Below are 15,608 nucleotides of genomic sequence, written 5' to 3' on the forward strand. Positions count from 1 at the left end.
GTCGCTGCTTTCTGCATTTCTCTGTCTTTTGTCTGTCTGTCTTTCTCTTTCACACACACACACACACACACACACACACACACACACACACACACACACACACACACACACACACACACACACACACACACCGTGGGGATAGGGACCACCAGGTTAGATGCTTTCTGGGCCGGGTTCTGGCATGCATTTTGGGAAGCAAGTGTCTGTTAATGTAATGTAAGGTCGGTACCCAGTTCTGATCAGTATACTGTAACCTCCTCTCCCGCCACCCCCAATTAGCCCTGCAACCCTGCAGGATCAAGTTCTGGCCCTAGAACATCCATTTACACATCTATAAAAAATAAGGACAGCTAGGAGCTTCCCAGAATGGAAGAGGTTTAATAACAGCCCATGCCCCGGATCAGACCTGACTGCTTGGCAGTGGCAGAGTCTTAACAGACCCCTTGGCCATCTTGTCTTTGCTGACTTTTGGAAGAACCTACAGGTAATGCTGTTTGCAAAGCAGGTTAGCGACGGACATGGAAAGTGATGCAACACCGGTTTGCCAACAGGGCTGGCTGTCATCTTTGATCCAGTCTGGGTGCGTTGGGACTTGCTGGTACACTTCATTGGAAATGCAGCGTTTATGGTGACGCAGCATATACTGACTGTATCAAGGTTCATGTGGGAACCTAGAGCTGCTGCTGTTTTTTTTTTTTTTTAAAGCGGGGCCACAGAGCTGGAGAGATCTAGTACAGTTGGGTAGGACGACACTTGCCTTATTTAGGGCTTACCTTGTTTGATCCCAGGCCCAGATCCCCACCAGGCCGTGTGCCTGGAGTGATTTTTGAGCCCAGAGCCAGGAATAAGTCCTGAGCTTCTCAAGTTGTAACACCCCCAAAACAAATAAAACTAAAACCGGCCACACTCAGAAGGGCTGTCTGGGTTTCAGCCTGGCTGTGCTTTGGGGAACTTGGGAGTGGGGGTGGGGGATCACAGTTGTGGTGATTCTGCGGAGATGGGGGAAGTGTGGAAACGGGTGTCCCTGCTGGGGATTTAGGATTTTGCACATTGTGGGCCCTTTTGCCATGTCCTGGATCCTTGGCTCCCCACCCCCCTCATATCCTTCCACCCCTGTCCTTTTCTTCTCTAAATACCGGTAACAGATTAGCAGGTCAGGAAGGTCTACCTGCTTCATCCTCGCTGATTAACAAAAATATGAATGAATGATCAGGAAATTTGCCTGATCCTCTGAATATTTACCCAGGGAAGAGGTGCACAATTACAATAATGTTATGGCCTTATTATATCATATATTTTTCCTCATCTGTTTTGGCAACTCTGAGGATCAAGCCTAGAACTTTGGGGCCAGAGCAATAGCTCAGTGGTAGGGCATTTGCCTTGCACTCAGCCTACCCTGGATGGACCCTGATTCTATTTCTGGCATCCCATATGGCCCCCTGAGCCTTCCAGGAACGATTTCTTTTTTTTTTTTCTTTTTCTTTTTCTTTTTTCTTTTTGGTTTTTGGGCCACACCCAGTGACACTCAGGAGTTACTCCTGGCTATGTGCTCAGAAATCGCTCCTGGCTTGGGGGACCACACGGGATGAACTGTGGTCCTTCCTCGGCCAGTGCAGGCAAGACAGATGCCTTTACCGCTTGTGCCACCACTCCGGGCCCCCCAGGAGCTATTTCTGAGCTCAGAACCAAGAGGGTTTTTTTCATTTGTTTGTTGTTTTGTTTTTGTTTTTTTGGGTCACATCCAGTGGCGCTCAGGGGTTACTCCTGGCTCTACTATGCTCAGAAATTGCTCCTGGCAGGCTCAGAGGACTGACCATATAGGATGCCGGAATTCGAACCACTGTCCTGCATGCAAGGCAGATGCCTTACCTCCATGCTATCTCTCCAACCCTCAGAGCCAGGAGTAACCCCTGAGCATTGTTGGGTGCGGCTCAAAAAAACAAAACAAAGCAAAACAAAAAAGCCTAGAACTTTAAACATGCTAGGCATAGACTCTATTACCAAATTAGTTCCTCTGTTCTACCAGTACTAATTATAATTTTAGTGGTGTGTATGTGTGTATGTATGTCTGGAATCTCAGCTCCCACATGTAAGTCAAGCACTCTACCTCTGAGCCACATCCCTGGCTCTTCTAATAATTTTTTTTTCTCTTGTGGCTTTTTTCACTACGGTGTATTACATGTCAGGCATGATCTTTTTTTAATCTTATCAGCAATCAGCTGTTGAGTTGCGTTATCCCCATTTTACAGATGGGAAAAGTGGAGGCCTAGAGGGTCATTCCATATTTTGAACATCGGTGTTGGAGTGGTAATACAGTCGGTAGAGCATTTGCCTTGCATATAGTCCAGCACTCCCAATGGTCCTCCTGAGTGTGGCGAGGAAGGATCTCTGAATGTAGAATCAGGAGCACTGCTGGGTGTGGCCTCATATCCCCCCTTAAAAATATAAAAAACATTTTAGAACATTGACAAACATGCACAGACCTTTTTTAGCAAGTGACATTTTGGCCTATTTTGCATCCAAATATTAGGGTGATTAGAAACTCAACCTCTGTCCAGCATTGCCAGGCCCAAACCCCACACTTGTACCACAAATGATTCGAGACTGACCTCGTCCAAGACAGACTTAGGGCAGAGGCCCAAGGGAGAGCTGACGGAGGGAAAGCATGATTCCCATGCTAAGCTAACCCCCCAAAACAAAACAAACTCTGTTTAGTTCTAAACGGAACAAAAGAACCTTTGGCATCTGGAAGACTGAACGCCACAAGTCAGAAAATTCAGAGAAGGGCACGGCTCCCCTCCTGGCCTCTTTCTGTGTCAGTGGCACCTCCCGTGCCAGGGGCAACCCCTGGGGCCCTTCCTTTCCAGCTGTCTTGATGCCCTCAACTTCTTGGGGGACAGAAACTGGCCTCTCTGCTGTCTCTTTTCTGAACCATCCTGCCCAGGGCCATTTGCATGAGAACAGAATGCTTTGTACAAAGTTGGCTTGGCCCTTCTGGGTCCCCGTTCCTAGTCCCCCCTAGTCTTCAGGGTGGGTTGCTAGGCAGATATGGCCCTGGCTTGCAAATAAGCTCCAGGCATTGACCAGCCCGTGAGAACTGCAACTTGGGGTACGCCGATAGAAAGGAATCTGGTCTCTCTGAGTTTGGAGAGAGGCAAGTCTGTTTAGGAGAACTAACTGGGTCTTCTGGGCCACAGAGATGGGGGAGATTTGAGGGGTCTGTCCCAAAGCCCTGGATGGCCTCTGTCCTGCATACCTCATCTCACCTACCCTGTGTTCTGGGTTTTTTTTTTTTTTTTTAAAGACCGTGGGTTTTTCTACAGAAGCAAATTCTCACAGAAAACAATACCTACCTCTTCACCTAGCAAAGAACCTCATATATGATTTTGTAAGGGGGTGTGGGTGGTAGAAAACTTTGCTAGGGTTCACTGTGGTTGGTGGAATGGGGTTTTATTTTTGTTTTTTTTTTTTATTGCAGGGGGGTGGGGGAATCACATCTGGCAATTCTCAGAGCTTACTCCTGACTCTGCACTCAGAGGTCACTCCTGGTAGTGTTTAGGTGATCATATGGAGATGTTGGGGACCAAACCCAGGTCAGCCAAGGCAAGGCAAATGCCCTACATTCTGTAGTATCATTTGGACCCTGATTTTTCCTGGGGGGGGGCGCTACACCTAGCTGTGCTTGAACTTATTTCTGGTTTTGTGCTCAGGGATCACATGGGGTACTAAGAATTAAATCCAGGTCAGCTATATGCAAAGCAAGGGGGGGGGTTGTATCTATTGTATTTCTCTGGCCCCCATTGGGGTGGTTTGAAGGGAGGAAGGGCCTTTCTAGGGTAAATTATCTTCCTGTGGGAATGGCTAGTTATGCTTCAGGGTTTGAGACATAGATATTTTTCAGGGAATCTATAGAATATCAGCTCTTGGGCCCGGAGAGATAGCACAGCGGCATTTGCCTTGCAAGCAGCCGATCCAGGACCAAAGGTGGTTGGTTGGAATCCCGGTGTCCCATATGGTCCCCCGTGCCTGCCAGGAGCTATTTCTGAGCAGACAGCCAGGAGTTACCCCTGAGCAACACCAGGTGTAGCCCAAAAACCAAAAAAATAAATAAATAAATAAATAAAAAAGAATATCAGCTCTTTCCCAACTGGATTTGTCTGTGAATCCAATTGTATAATTTGTGGCCTGGGATCCTGTCTTCTTATCCAATCAGTTCTTTTACATAAGAAGGTTTCAGGAGGGTTGGAGGGGGTGGTACAGAAATAGTGATGGAAGCAAACCTTTCTTTAAAACAAATCTATTTCCCTGCCCATCTCCTTAAAGAGGCTCTTTCAGAAGTTTCATCTGAGGCTTCATAATACATTGTCAAAAATGTGTCCTCTGGGTTGTCTTATTATAAAGTTATGGTAATTGTGGCAGTAGTAATTCAATGTAGAAAGGATTTTCTTACACGTGTAGTAAGATGTTAAAAAAATTTTTTTCCATTTGTACACAGGTTTATTTCAGAGAAGCAGGATAGAAGAAATAAGTGCCTTTGAGCATAAAAGTCTATTGTGCTGAGACAGAATGGAAATGTAATTTTGAAAAAGAAGCATAGAAAATTTCAGATGTAAGGACAAACAACCTCAGGTAATTTTTTAAATGGATGGTGAGGGGTTTCCAATGGCTCCGTGTTCAGAATACATTAGCTGCATTTAAAGGGTGATCTGATATGCTTGTCGTGAGTTAATATTTACAGATATTGTAAAATCACCCCACAAGCTATATCTCCAGGGTTACACAAGAAATAATCCACTGGGGCCAGAGAGATAGCGTGGACGAAGGGTGTTTATCTTGCATGCAGAAGGACGGTGGTAGTTTGAATCCCAGCATCCCATATGGTCCCCCAAGCCTACCAGGAACAATTTCTGAGCATAGAGCCAGGAGTAACCCCTGAGTGCCACCGGATGTGACCCAAAAACCAAAACCAAAACAAACAAACAAAAAAATCACTCCTGGTAGGCTTGGGGGACCATATGAGATTCCAGGAATGGAAGGAACCCAGGTCAGCCACATTAACCCAGGTTATACCGGCTCTAAGGAGTGATTTCTGAGTGCAGAGCAAGGAGTAACCCTTGAGCTCCGCTGGGTGTGGCCTCAAAACAAACAAAAAATGTCAGTGTGGTTAAGGACTAAATGTCACCTGCTCACCCTCAGTTTCCTGCATTAAAACTGTTACTCTTGGGTGGAAGAGATAGCATGCCTTGCATGTAGAAGGATGATGGTGGTTCAAATCCCAGCATTCCATATGGTCCCCCGACCCTGCCAGGAATGATTTCTGAGTGTAGAGCCAGGAGTAACCCCTGAGCACTGCTGGGTGTGACCCAAAAACCAAAAAAAAAAAAAAAAAAAAAAAAAAGAAACTGTCACTCCTGATGGTCCCTGGAGATAGGGGTCTGTGAGAGGAGGGAGTTGGGGCTGGATGAGCTCATGAGTGTGGACCCCTCTGCTGAGCTTGGTGCCCAGAGATGACCCAGTGGGAAGATGGTTGTCTGCAAACCAGCAAGACAGCCCTCCCCAGTGCCCACTTCCAGCCTCCAAGAGTGGAGAACATACATTTTTGTCATTTAAGCCCTGCTCTATGGCATTTTGCTACAGTAACTGATTGATTCCCAGAAGGCATCAAGTTTTTTCCTAAATGTTTCAGAGGAAGACCTATTCTCCCCCCCCCCAAAAAAAAGCTGCATTCCCTGAATATGGGGCATATTAATATGAAGGAAGATAAGAGAGATGTAGAATTTCTAGGCTGGAGACTGGAGCACTTGCAAGATTAGCAGAAGCCTTGGGTTCAATTCCTACCACTTCATTCACTCACACTTGTTCTCCTGAGCACTAGGAGTAACCCCAGAATATTGTGAAGTGTAGTCCCCAAACAAACAAACAAACAAACATAAAAAGACGTGTTTCCTGACCTCAAGGGACTTGTTTTTCTTGCCCAAGGTCACCAGAGTGGATCATGAGAGGCAAGGTCAGGCTCATTGGAGAGGTACCATAATGGGCATCTACCCAATGGGCACTCATGATGGTGGGCTTGGAATTTGACCCTTGACCCTGGATCAACCCCTAGGTGAATTACTTCACCTCTCATCCTCAGTCTACTTATCTGAGAAAGGGGATAACAGAAATAAAATCAACTGCATAGGGTAATTGAGGGGGGGGGGTGTTGGGAAACATGGCAATGTGCTAATTGTAATGAACTCTTCAAGTCAACTGGTGCCGTGCTAAGGTGGGTCCAGTCTGGAGCCTCTCAGTACCCCATTCTCTCATTTTGGGGGAACAGAAGTGGTCCTGTGGGCAAGCGAATGGGGGAGGGGCCGGAGTGATAGCATAGCAGTAAGGCATTTTCCTTGTATGTGGCTGACCCAGACGGACCCAGGTTCGATTCCCAGTATCCCATATGGTCTCTCCCACCACCCCCGAGCCTTCCAGGAGTGACTTCTGAGCACAGAGCCAGGAGTAGCCCCAGAAGGCCGCTGGATGTGCCCCCCCAAAACAACAACAACAACAACAACAACAAAAGAGAATGGGAGAGAGACAGGGCAGGGAAGAGGCTAGAGGTGCTAGAAGCCAGTTCAGGAACTTGGGAGAGGGAGACGTTGCTGATCTGACTTTCCCCACTCTGCCTTTTCCCTCTGGAACTGTGTGGGTGTCCTCCTGAGCCCCGTCATGTCTCTCATCTGACCCGAGTTACGTTTGATTTCATTTCAACACAGATATTTCTTCCCAGACGTCCCTGAGTTTCTTCATCGCTGCAGCTGTGTCATTCTTGCACTTACTTAAGTCAGAGAAAAAACACTGCTTGGAGGAGGCTTGCCTTTCTCTAACTGCGAAAAGCCCACTAGAACAGCAAAGAGAAGCTCAAGGGAGGCCCAGTTCCAGGCCCATTGGACCTCAGAGGTAGGGTTTGGGATGCAGGGACAGAACTTGAGCTTCCAATGTGCACTGCTGAGCCTGTGGTCTTCTGTCTCCGGCCCAGTGTCCTGAAGTTCGTCCTGATTTAATCCTACTTTCAATGGATAATTAGGGAAGTGTCACCCCCCTAGCGGTCTGATGGGTAGAAACCTGCTCTCCTGCTAGGTTCTGGCCCAAAGGTAGATGCTAACTTTTCCTCTTCCAGGCAGATCTTGCTAGGCCAGGTCTGTCTTGCTGCTTTCTGGAGCAATACTCAGTGGTGACCTTCTGCTTTTAAACCCTTAGGCACAGGATATTCCCAGAAGGCCCCTGGGACTGGGTCTTCCTGGCTATGTTGTAAGGAGGAGGAGGAAGAGGTGGAAGAGGTAAGGAAAACACTCTCTGGGATCCAGGGAAAGTCTGTAGCTACAAAGCATAGGAGTGATAGAATGTAGCATGGAAAGAAAAGTGCCCTATGGCCATGAAAAGTGACAAAGTAAAAGCCAAAAAGAGACCTTCAAAACTACTGGGGCTTGCCAAAAAAAAATAAATTTTTTTTTGTACCTGAACATGATCTCAGCTATGGACCTGTAAACCAGATTCCAAAACCAGGTGAAATCCAGAATTGTTGCTCTTGTTTACAAGGTGAATGGTTATTCTAGCTTTATTGACGGATACAATGAGGGTGTGTGTCAAATAGCCCCAGGGATCTCCTGGAGTTCTAGATCAACAAAACTACCAAAATACAATATCAATATATAGAAATCTATTGGTTTCTAAAATTTTTCTGACAAATGAGAAATTGAAACCCAACCATCTGCCATTTAGATCATGATCAGATTCATGAAATTTATCTAGCAAAATGCCTGAATATGAGACCACTGGAAGCTATAAATTTTGCTATGGAAAATCCAAGGTCTCAATAAACAGGAGAAATAGCATTTTTATTTGTTCAAAGGCTGCTTCTTCTTCTTTTTTTTTTTTTTTTTTTTTTGGTTTTTGGGCCACACCCGGCATTGCTCAGAGGTTATTCCTGGCTGTCTGCTCAGAAATAGCTCCTGGCAGGCACAGGGGACCATATGGGACACCGGGATTCGAACCAACCACCTTTGGTCCTGGATCGGCTGCTTGCAAACAAGGCTGCTTCTTTTGTGTGATATAAACTCTCTTCAGATCTAAGAACTCAAATCTGTCATAACCAAAATTCCAATGTTTTGAAAGAAATTTTAAAGTTTCAAGGGTCAGAGCGATATTACAGCGGTAGAGCATTTGACTTGCATGTGGCTGATCTAGGATGAGCCCGGGTTCAATCCCTGGCATCCCATATGGTCCGTGATTTCTGAGCATAGAGCCAGGAGTAACCCCTGAGTCAGCCGGGTGAGAGCCCCAAATCAAAATAAATAAATAAATAAAAATAAAGTTTCATATGGTAAATAGCAAACACATTTCATAATCAAACTTGGTTTGCTTTGGTTTGGGGCCAATGCTCAAGGATCCCTCCTGGCGGTATCCAGGAGACTGTGTGGTTCCAGGAATTGAACCTAGACCTTCCACTGGCAAAGTATGTGCTTATCCTATTGTGCTTGCTCTCTGGCCCAATAACCAATTTATGTTTGTTTTCAGCCCACACCCAATGATGCTCAGGGTTACTCCTGCCTCTGCACTCAGGAATTTCTCCTATCAGTGCTCAAGGGACCATAGGGGATGCCAGGGATCAAAATCTGGTCTTCTATATACAAGACAAAGCATCCTACCTTCAGATGCCGGAGCGATAGCACATGCATCCAACACAGGACAGACCCCATTTTGAATTCTGGCATCCCATGTGGTCCCCCAAGCCTGCCTGGAGCAACTTCTGAGCACAGAATCAGGAATAAACCCTGAGAACCACTGGATATGATCCCAAAACAAAAACAAAACAAAACAAACAAATAAAAAAAAACATTCTACCTTCTGTACTACCCCTCTACCCCTCAATAACCAAATTTTGAAGTGAAAATAATATTTGGGGAGCTGGAGAGGTGATGCTAAAGGGAAAGTGTCTAATTTACAAGCACTACCCTAGAACGGACTGCAGTTCCATCTCCTGGTGCCCCATATGGTCCCCCCAAGCCAGGGGCGATTTCTGAGCTCATAGCCAGGAGTAAACCCTGAGTGTCAAACAGGTGTGGTCCCCCCCCCCCAAAAAACCCAAGAAAATAATAATTGGGTTTTTTGGGGGAGACTACCCCTGCTGTTGCTCAGGGCTTCCTCCTGGCCTCATGCTCAGGGATCTTTTCTGACAGTGCTCAGGGGACAATATGAGGTGCCAAGGATTGAGGCAAACATTCACCCATTGGGGCTGGAGAGATAGCACGGAGGTAACACGTTTGCCTCGCATGCAGAAGGACAGTGGTTCGAATTCCGGCATCCCATATGGTCCTCCAAGCCTGCCAGGAGTGACTTCAGAACGTAAAGCCAGGAGTAACCCCTGAGTGCTACCGGGTGTGACCAAAAACCCAAAAAAACCATTCACCCATTGTATTAACGCTCCAGACCCTGGAAACATTATTTGAAGGACAAAGACTTTCTTCTTTGATAACAATCTATAGAACCCAGCGAAGGTGTGTTACAGAAACTCATTAGGCAGTAGAATTTGTATGGAAATCACGGATGACCAGTTTGTCCGGTTTTGACAAAGGCAGTTTAGATGGGAAAGTAATTCTTCCAGCCAACCATCTCCCTGCGCTTGGGCAGCTTGGGGGGGGGGGGGGGCAAACTCAGCCAAGCTCTGCATCACTTGACTTCTCCCGGGGGAGGAAATCATCTTAGAGGAAGGCTGGGTCACTCTTCGAAAAGTTGTCACACTGATCTGTCTGATTTGGGTTCGAGGCCACACTGAATTTTCTTCTTTATTGCGATTCTGTGATTTACAAGACTGCTAAGGTTGATTTCTCTGCACATAATCCCAACGTTACACCCATCAGTATTCTCATCTCTCTTCCAAGACCCCTCCTTTTCACTCCTCGCACCTCCATAGTGTGCATCAATTCTCCCATTGTGTTGCCTTTGACCCTTTGTTGTTCCTTGCTTGAAGTCCCACTAGGAAAAAAATTGTTCCTTTTTGCTTTGTTTTGTTGGGCCACACCTAGCGAAGCAAGGGGTTACTTCCAGTTCTGTGCTCAGAAATTGCTCCTGGCAGGCTTGGGGGAGCATATGGGATGCTGGGAATGGAACCCAGGTCTGTCTCAGGTCTGCCATGTGCAAGGCAAAAGCCCTACTGCTGTGCAGCCCCAGGAAATTGTTCCTTCCTTCTGACTGATTGTCTCAGGATGGAATGGTCTAGTTCCATCCTTGTTGCTGCAAATGGCCTAATTACCATATATTCTCAAGCATATGACTCGAATATAAGCCAACACTCCCAATTTCACCCTAAAAACTGGGAAAATTTAGTGACTTGAGTATAAGCCGAGGTGGAAAATTCAGCAGCCACTGGTAAATTTTAAAAATAAAAATATACACCCCAAACAATTACAATAATTGAGGAATCAGTAGGCTCGATGTTTTTCAATAGTTATTGCTAAAGAAAAACTGTCAACTAGCAACAATAACTTTACAACTTTAAAGTGCAGAAAACCATCGCTTAACAGATCATGAAGTTATATCACATAGGTGAAAATCCTTCAAAACTGGATTTCTCCGTCTCCTCCTCATCTGTATGTCCAAACGGAGCTTCAGCTGTAGGATGTGAGGGTATCAGCATACACACTGAATCAAATAAACTGTCTGTCCCGAGTATAAGCCAACTTTAGCATTTCGGCACATATTTTGTGCCTGGAGAAACTTGGCTTATACTCGAGTATAAATGGTATGTTCTGGGCCCGGAGAGATAGCACAGCAGCGTTTGCCTTGCAAGCAGCCGATCCAGGACCAAAGGTGGTTGGTTCGAATCCCGGTGTCCCATATGGTCCCCCGTGCCTGCCGGGAGCTATTTCTGAGCAGACAGCCAGGAGTAACCCCTGAGCACTGCCGGGTGTGGCCCAAAAACCAAACCAAAACAAAATAAATGGTATGTTCTTTCTTTGTGTTCATATTATTCCATTAAGTGTATATGTATACCACAACTTTTTGATCCATTTGTGTTATCTTTTTTTTTTTTTTATCAACACTCAGTGATGCTCAAGGATTACTCCTGGCTTTGAACTCAGTAATTACACTTGGCAGTACTTGATTGGATATTGTGGAATTGACCCCAGCTGGCTGTGTGCAAGGCAAGCACCCTCTACTGTACTATCTCTCCAGCCTCATTCATCTAGTTGGTTTTGTTTTGTTTTGGGTTTTGGGTCACACCCAGTGGTGCTCAGAGGTTATTCCTGACTCTCTGCTCAGAAATCACCCTTGGTAGGCTCTGAGGACCATATGGGAGGCCTGGATTCAAACTGCTGTCTGTCCTGTGTTGATTGCATGCAAGGCAAACGCCTTACCGCTGTGCTAGTAGCACACAGGGGTTTCTCCTGTCTCTGTATTTAGAAATTACTCATGGAAGGCTGGGGGGGGGGGCATATGAGATGCTGGAGATCCAACCAGGGTTCATCCTGGGTAGGCAATGTGCAATGCAAGTGACCTACCACTATGCTATTGCTCCGGGCCCAGCCTCATTCACCTATATTTTGGCATTTAGGTTGTTCCATGTTCCATGTCTTTGCTACTGTACGAAGTGTGTAATGAGCATAGGTGCAGGGCCGGAGAGATAGCATGGCGGTAAGGCATTTGCCTTTCATGCAGAAGGACGGTGGTTTAAATCCCGGCATCCCATATGGTTCCCCGTGCCTGCCAGAGGTGATTTCTGAGCATAGAGTCAGGAGTAACCCCTGAGCACTGCCAGGTGTAACCCAAAAACCAAAACCAAAACCAAAACAAAACAAAAAAAAGAGCATAGGTGCATATACACACCCTTTTGAAATCTCTTCCTTTTTCTTGAGTGGGGAGGCTTTGAGGATGTCAGGAAGTGGTATTGGACCCAGTGATTTCTGAAGGCCCCTCATTTTCCAGTTCTTGGTGAGGTTTCAGGGTTGCTTTGGCTTCCTACAGAAACAACTTTTAGCTGGTTCCAGCTAAAACCAGGCAGGAGTTCCTTTTATTTATTTGTTTTTGGATCACACCCGGCATCGCTCAGGGGTTACTCCTGGCTCTGCACTCAGAAATCACTCCTGGCAGGCTCAGGGGACCATATGGATGCCGGGATTTGAATCACTGTCCTTCTGCATGTAAGGCAAACACCCTACCTCCATGCTATCTCTGGCCAGAGTTCCTTTTATTTATGTATTTATGTATGTATGTATTTATTTAACCACATCCAGCAATATTCAAGAGTCACTCCTGGCTCTACGCTCAGGACTTATTTTTGGCAGTGCTGGGGGATCATATGGAATGCTAGTGATCGAACCCGGATCAGCCACGTGGAAGTCAAATGCCCTACCCACTGTGCTATTGCTCCAATCAAGGATTCTTGTGCCACATTGCCAACAAGTTTCCTGCTCTGTTGACTTTCCCAGAAATGATCGTCTCACTACAGGCATCTGGTGGCTGGAGATCTTTAAGCTTAAAAAAAAGAAAAGAAAGTCATTTAATTCCCCAAGGGGAAGCATTCTGTCAAAGATTCCCTTTGCATCCATCCCACGCTGTGCTCTGACTAAACCCTCCCCTGCACCCTGCTCCTATCTACTCTAAGTAAACAATTTTTTTTCTAGTTGCCTCAAGCTGAACTGTTGGGGTGTAGAGGCCGAGAGAGAGACCATCACACAGATAAAATATTGGCTTCTCCTGATTTTCCTGTCCTGCCACTGAAGCACAGATTAAGGGGAGACATCCCATCAGCAAGGGCAGCTGAGAAGAGTGCCATCATCAGGTGGCACCTTCTCACCTGGGCACACCTGGGCAGTTCTTTTCTGTTCTGAGGGAGGAGGGCCTGGGAGACACCAGGGAGCATCTATTGCACCAACCTCCTGCTCTGGAGTCCCCCTTACCCTTCCTCACCCCATGGCCTCTCCACTCACTTCTCCAAACTTATGTTGACCATCTTGATCCAACTGGCATCTCTCCTGCCATGGAATGTCTTCTTGTCCTCTCGACCCTTCTAGAAAGATCACCTTCTCTTCACACCTGCTTGGAATTCTGTCAGCACTTAACCTGGATGGTGTTGAAGTTTTTCCCCCTTAAGTCAACTCATTCATCACAATTCTGATGAATGATTTCATGTGTGTGTGTGTGTGTGTGTGTGTGTGTGTGTGTGTGTGTGTGTGCTGGATTACTGGTTCCACATCAGCCCAGAGACCAGCCTCTTTGCTCCTCTTTGCGGGAGGGACATGGGCCCACCTGACTGCCCTCCTTGGGCCACCCCTGCCCTCTCGGCTCCTGGATCATGTTCTAGCATGTTCTAATGTTGAGTGGAAGGCCAGTGCACCCTGATGAGGGATCTAACCCCCCGCCTCGCGCCTTTGTCTGTTTTGGCCTCAGTTCCTCAAAAACTTTGTCCCTGCAAAACCATCAGAGGGGTCCCTGCCAGAAAGGTCTGCCTGACCTTGTTATTCCAGCTGCTTCCAAGGTCCTGAGCCAGCGGCTTGGCCACAGTGAGGATCGTGGGGAGCCAGTGTCAGGTGACCGGGTGAGGGGGCAGCCCAACACCTCTGCTCTGTCCAGCCTCCCTGTCAGGCCTCTGAGTGCCTTTCCCTTTAGTCAGCCCAGAAATAGCAGCAGTCTTGCTTTTGCTTTTGAGTGGGGGTTCAGGGCCATGGGAGACACGTCCATGGACCGAGCATGTGGAGAAAGGCCTGATTCAATCCCTGGCCCCACATGGTCTCTTAAATACCACTGGAAGTGACTCCTGAGCACAGAACTAGTGCTCCTGAGCACTGCTAGGTATGGTCCCCACACCTCCCAAATAGAAATAAATGAGGAGGACAGGATCATGAATCTCATCCCCCCCTCCCCGCCCCCTCCCCCCCTCCAAAAAGTATGAAGACAAGATTTGCGACTTGGGGCCAGAGAGATAGCATGGAGGTAAGGTATTTGCCTTGCATGCAGAAGGTCAGTAGTTTGAAACCCGGCATCCCATATGATCCCCTGAGCCTGCCAGGAGCGATTTCTGAGCATAGAGCCAGGAGTAACCATTGAGCGCTGCCGGGTGTGACCCAAAAACAAACAAACAAAAAAAAAACAAAAGAAAAAGTTGTGACTCTTGTTGGCCAGGTACTGTCTGAAGGCTTTGTTTATTCATAAAGTTTGGGTGAAATTTTATCCCTTACCCTCCATTTCTCTTTTTCTTTTTTTTTTTTTTTTTGGTTTTTGGTAATGCTCAGGGGTTACTCCTGGCTATGCGCTCAGAAGTCGCTCCTGGCTTGGGGGACCATATGGGACACCAGGGGATCGAACCGCGGTCCATCCAAGGCTAGCGTAGGCAAGGCAGGCACCTTACCTCTAGCGCCACCGCCCGGCCCCCCATTTCTCTTTTTCTATGTGATTATGATGCTTGGGTACCACACTCCGGCACACACACATTTCTGGGGTGGCTTGGTGCTGCTTGCTGTGTTCCAGAGGATCACTATTTCAGGATCACTATTCCACATTTCAGAGGAACTGGAATGCTGGTATATGGCAAATGCAGGCAGCATCAGTCATTGAGCCTTAGCCTGGTGGTCACAAATATGTACCTTAGCCTCTCAGGCCTCTTCAGGCCCCCAGTCCCATTTCTTTAGCCCCCAGACTCAGTCTTCCTTGAGTCCAACTCTCCTTTCTGAGCCAGGGAGGATGAGTTGAATGGGTAGGAAACTTCCCAGGCTAATGGCTAAGGCCCACCCATTTCTTCTCTCTATTTTTTGGGGGAAGGGGCAATGAGTGGGTTAGTTTGAGCTACACCCAGATGTGCTCAGAGATCACTCCTGAGGCTCAGGGGATCATATGGAATGCTGGGGATTAAATATGAGCCCTCATTTCCTCCCCCCCCCCTTTTCATTTTCCCCTTTTTTTGTTGGATATAGGGACATCCAGGAAATAAATACACTTCATATGTGTGGAGAGGGGCTGAAAAGGTGATTTAGCAACCTTTGATTACTAATTACCAGTATGCCTATTGGTGGGGGGTCCTGTGTTCACCCTTACCTGCCTTACCTGCCCTCTTTCCCAGAAGAAGACAATCCAGAGACTTTGGCACTAACTACTCCAGACCCCTTTGATGTGTAAAGGCCTAACCTGGTTAGAGGAGCAGAGAAATGCAACTGCCTGTTAATGTGTGACCTTCCTCTGTTTACTAGTTCTAAATAATATTGTATGTAAAGCATGACCAGGGCTCTTAGCCCACCAGACTGTGAGCCCCATGGCTTTTCTCTCTTATATCTGTCTTTTTTTTGGGGGGGGGGGGAGTCACACCTGGCAATGTTCAGGGGTTACTCCTAGCTCTATGCTCAGAAATTGCCCCTGGCAGGCTCAGGGGATCATATGGGATGCTGGGATTCGAACCACCATCATTCTGCATGCAAGGCAAAAGCCTTACCTCCATGCTATCTCTCAGGGGCTGGTTCTCTGCACCTTTTATCCTTTTAGGCACTGAGGTTTATGATACCCTTACTGAAGGGGCATCATACACTTCACTTTACTTCCTTTCAATTTCCAATTCTTGTCAAGACTGATTATTTCCACTTATA

General features: G+C 46.9%; 1 protein-coding gene across 1 annotated transcript in view; it reads left to right on the plus strand.

The window, feature by feature from the left end:
* Positions 1-4,515: 4,515 nt before the first annotated feature.
* ARSG (arylsulfatase G) overlaps positions 4,516-15,608 on the plus strand; it is a 94,557-nt gene continuing 83,464 nt past the window's right edge. Inside the window, exon 1 of the mRNA XM_049779483.1 lies at positions 4,516-4,629. The gene's annotated coding sequence lies outside the window, so the exon portion shown is untranslated. The remainder of the gene's footprint in view (positions 4,630-15,608) is intronic.

This window comes from Suncus etruscus, chromosome 1, assembly GCF_024139225.1.
Source record: "Suncus etruscus isolate mSunEtr1 chromosome 1, mSunEtr1.pri.cur, whole genome shotgun sequence".
NCBI lineage: Eukaryota > Metazoa > Chordata > Mammalia > Eulipotyphla > Soricidae > Suncus > Suncus etruscus.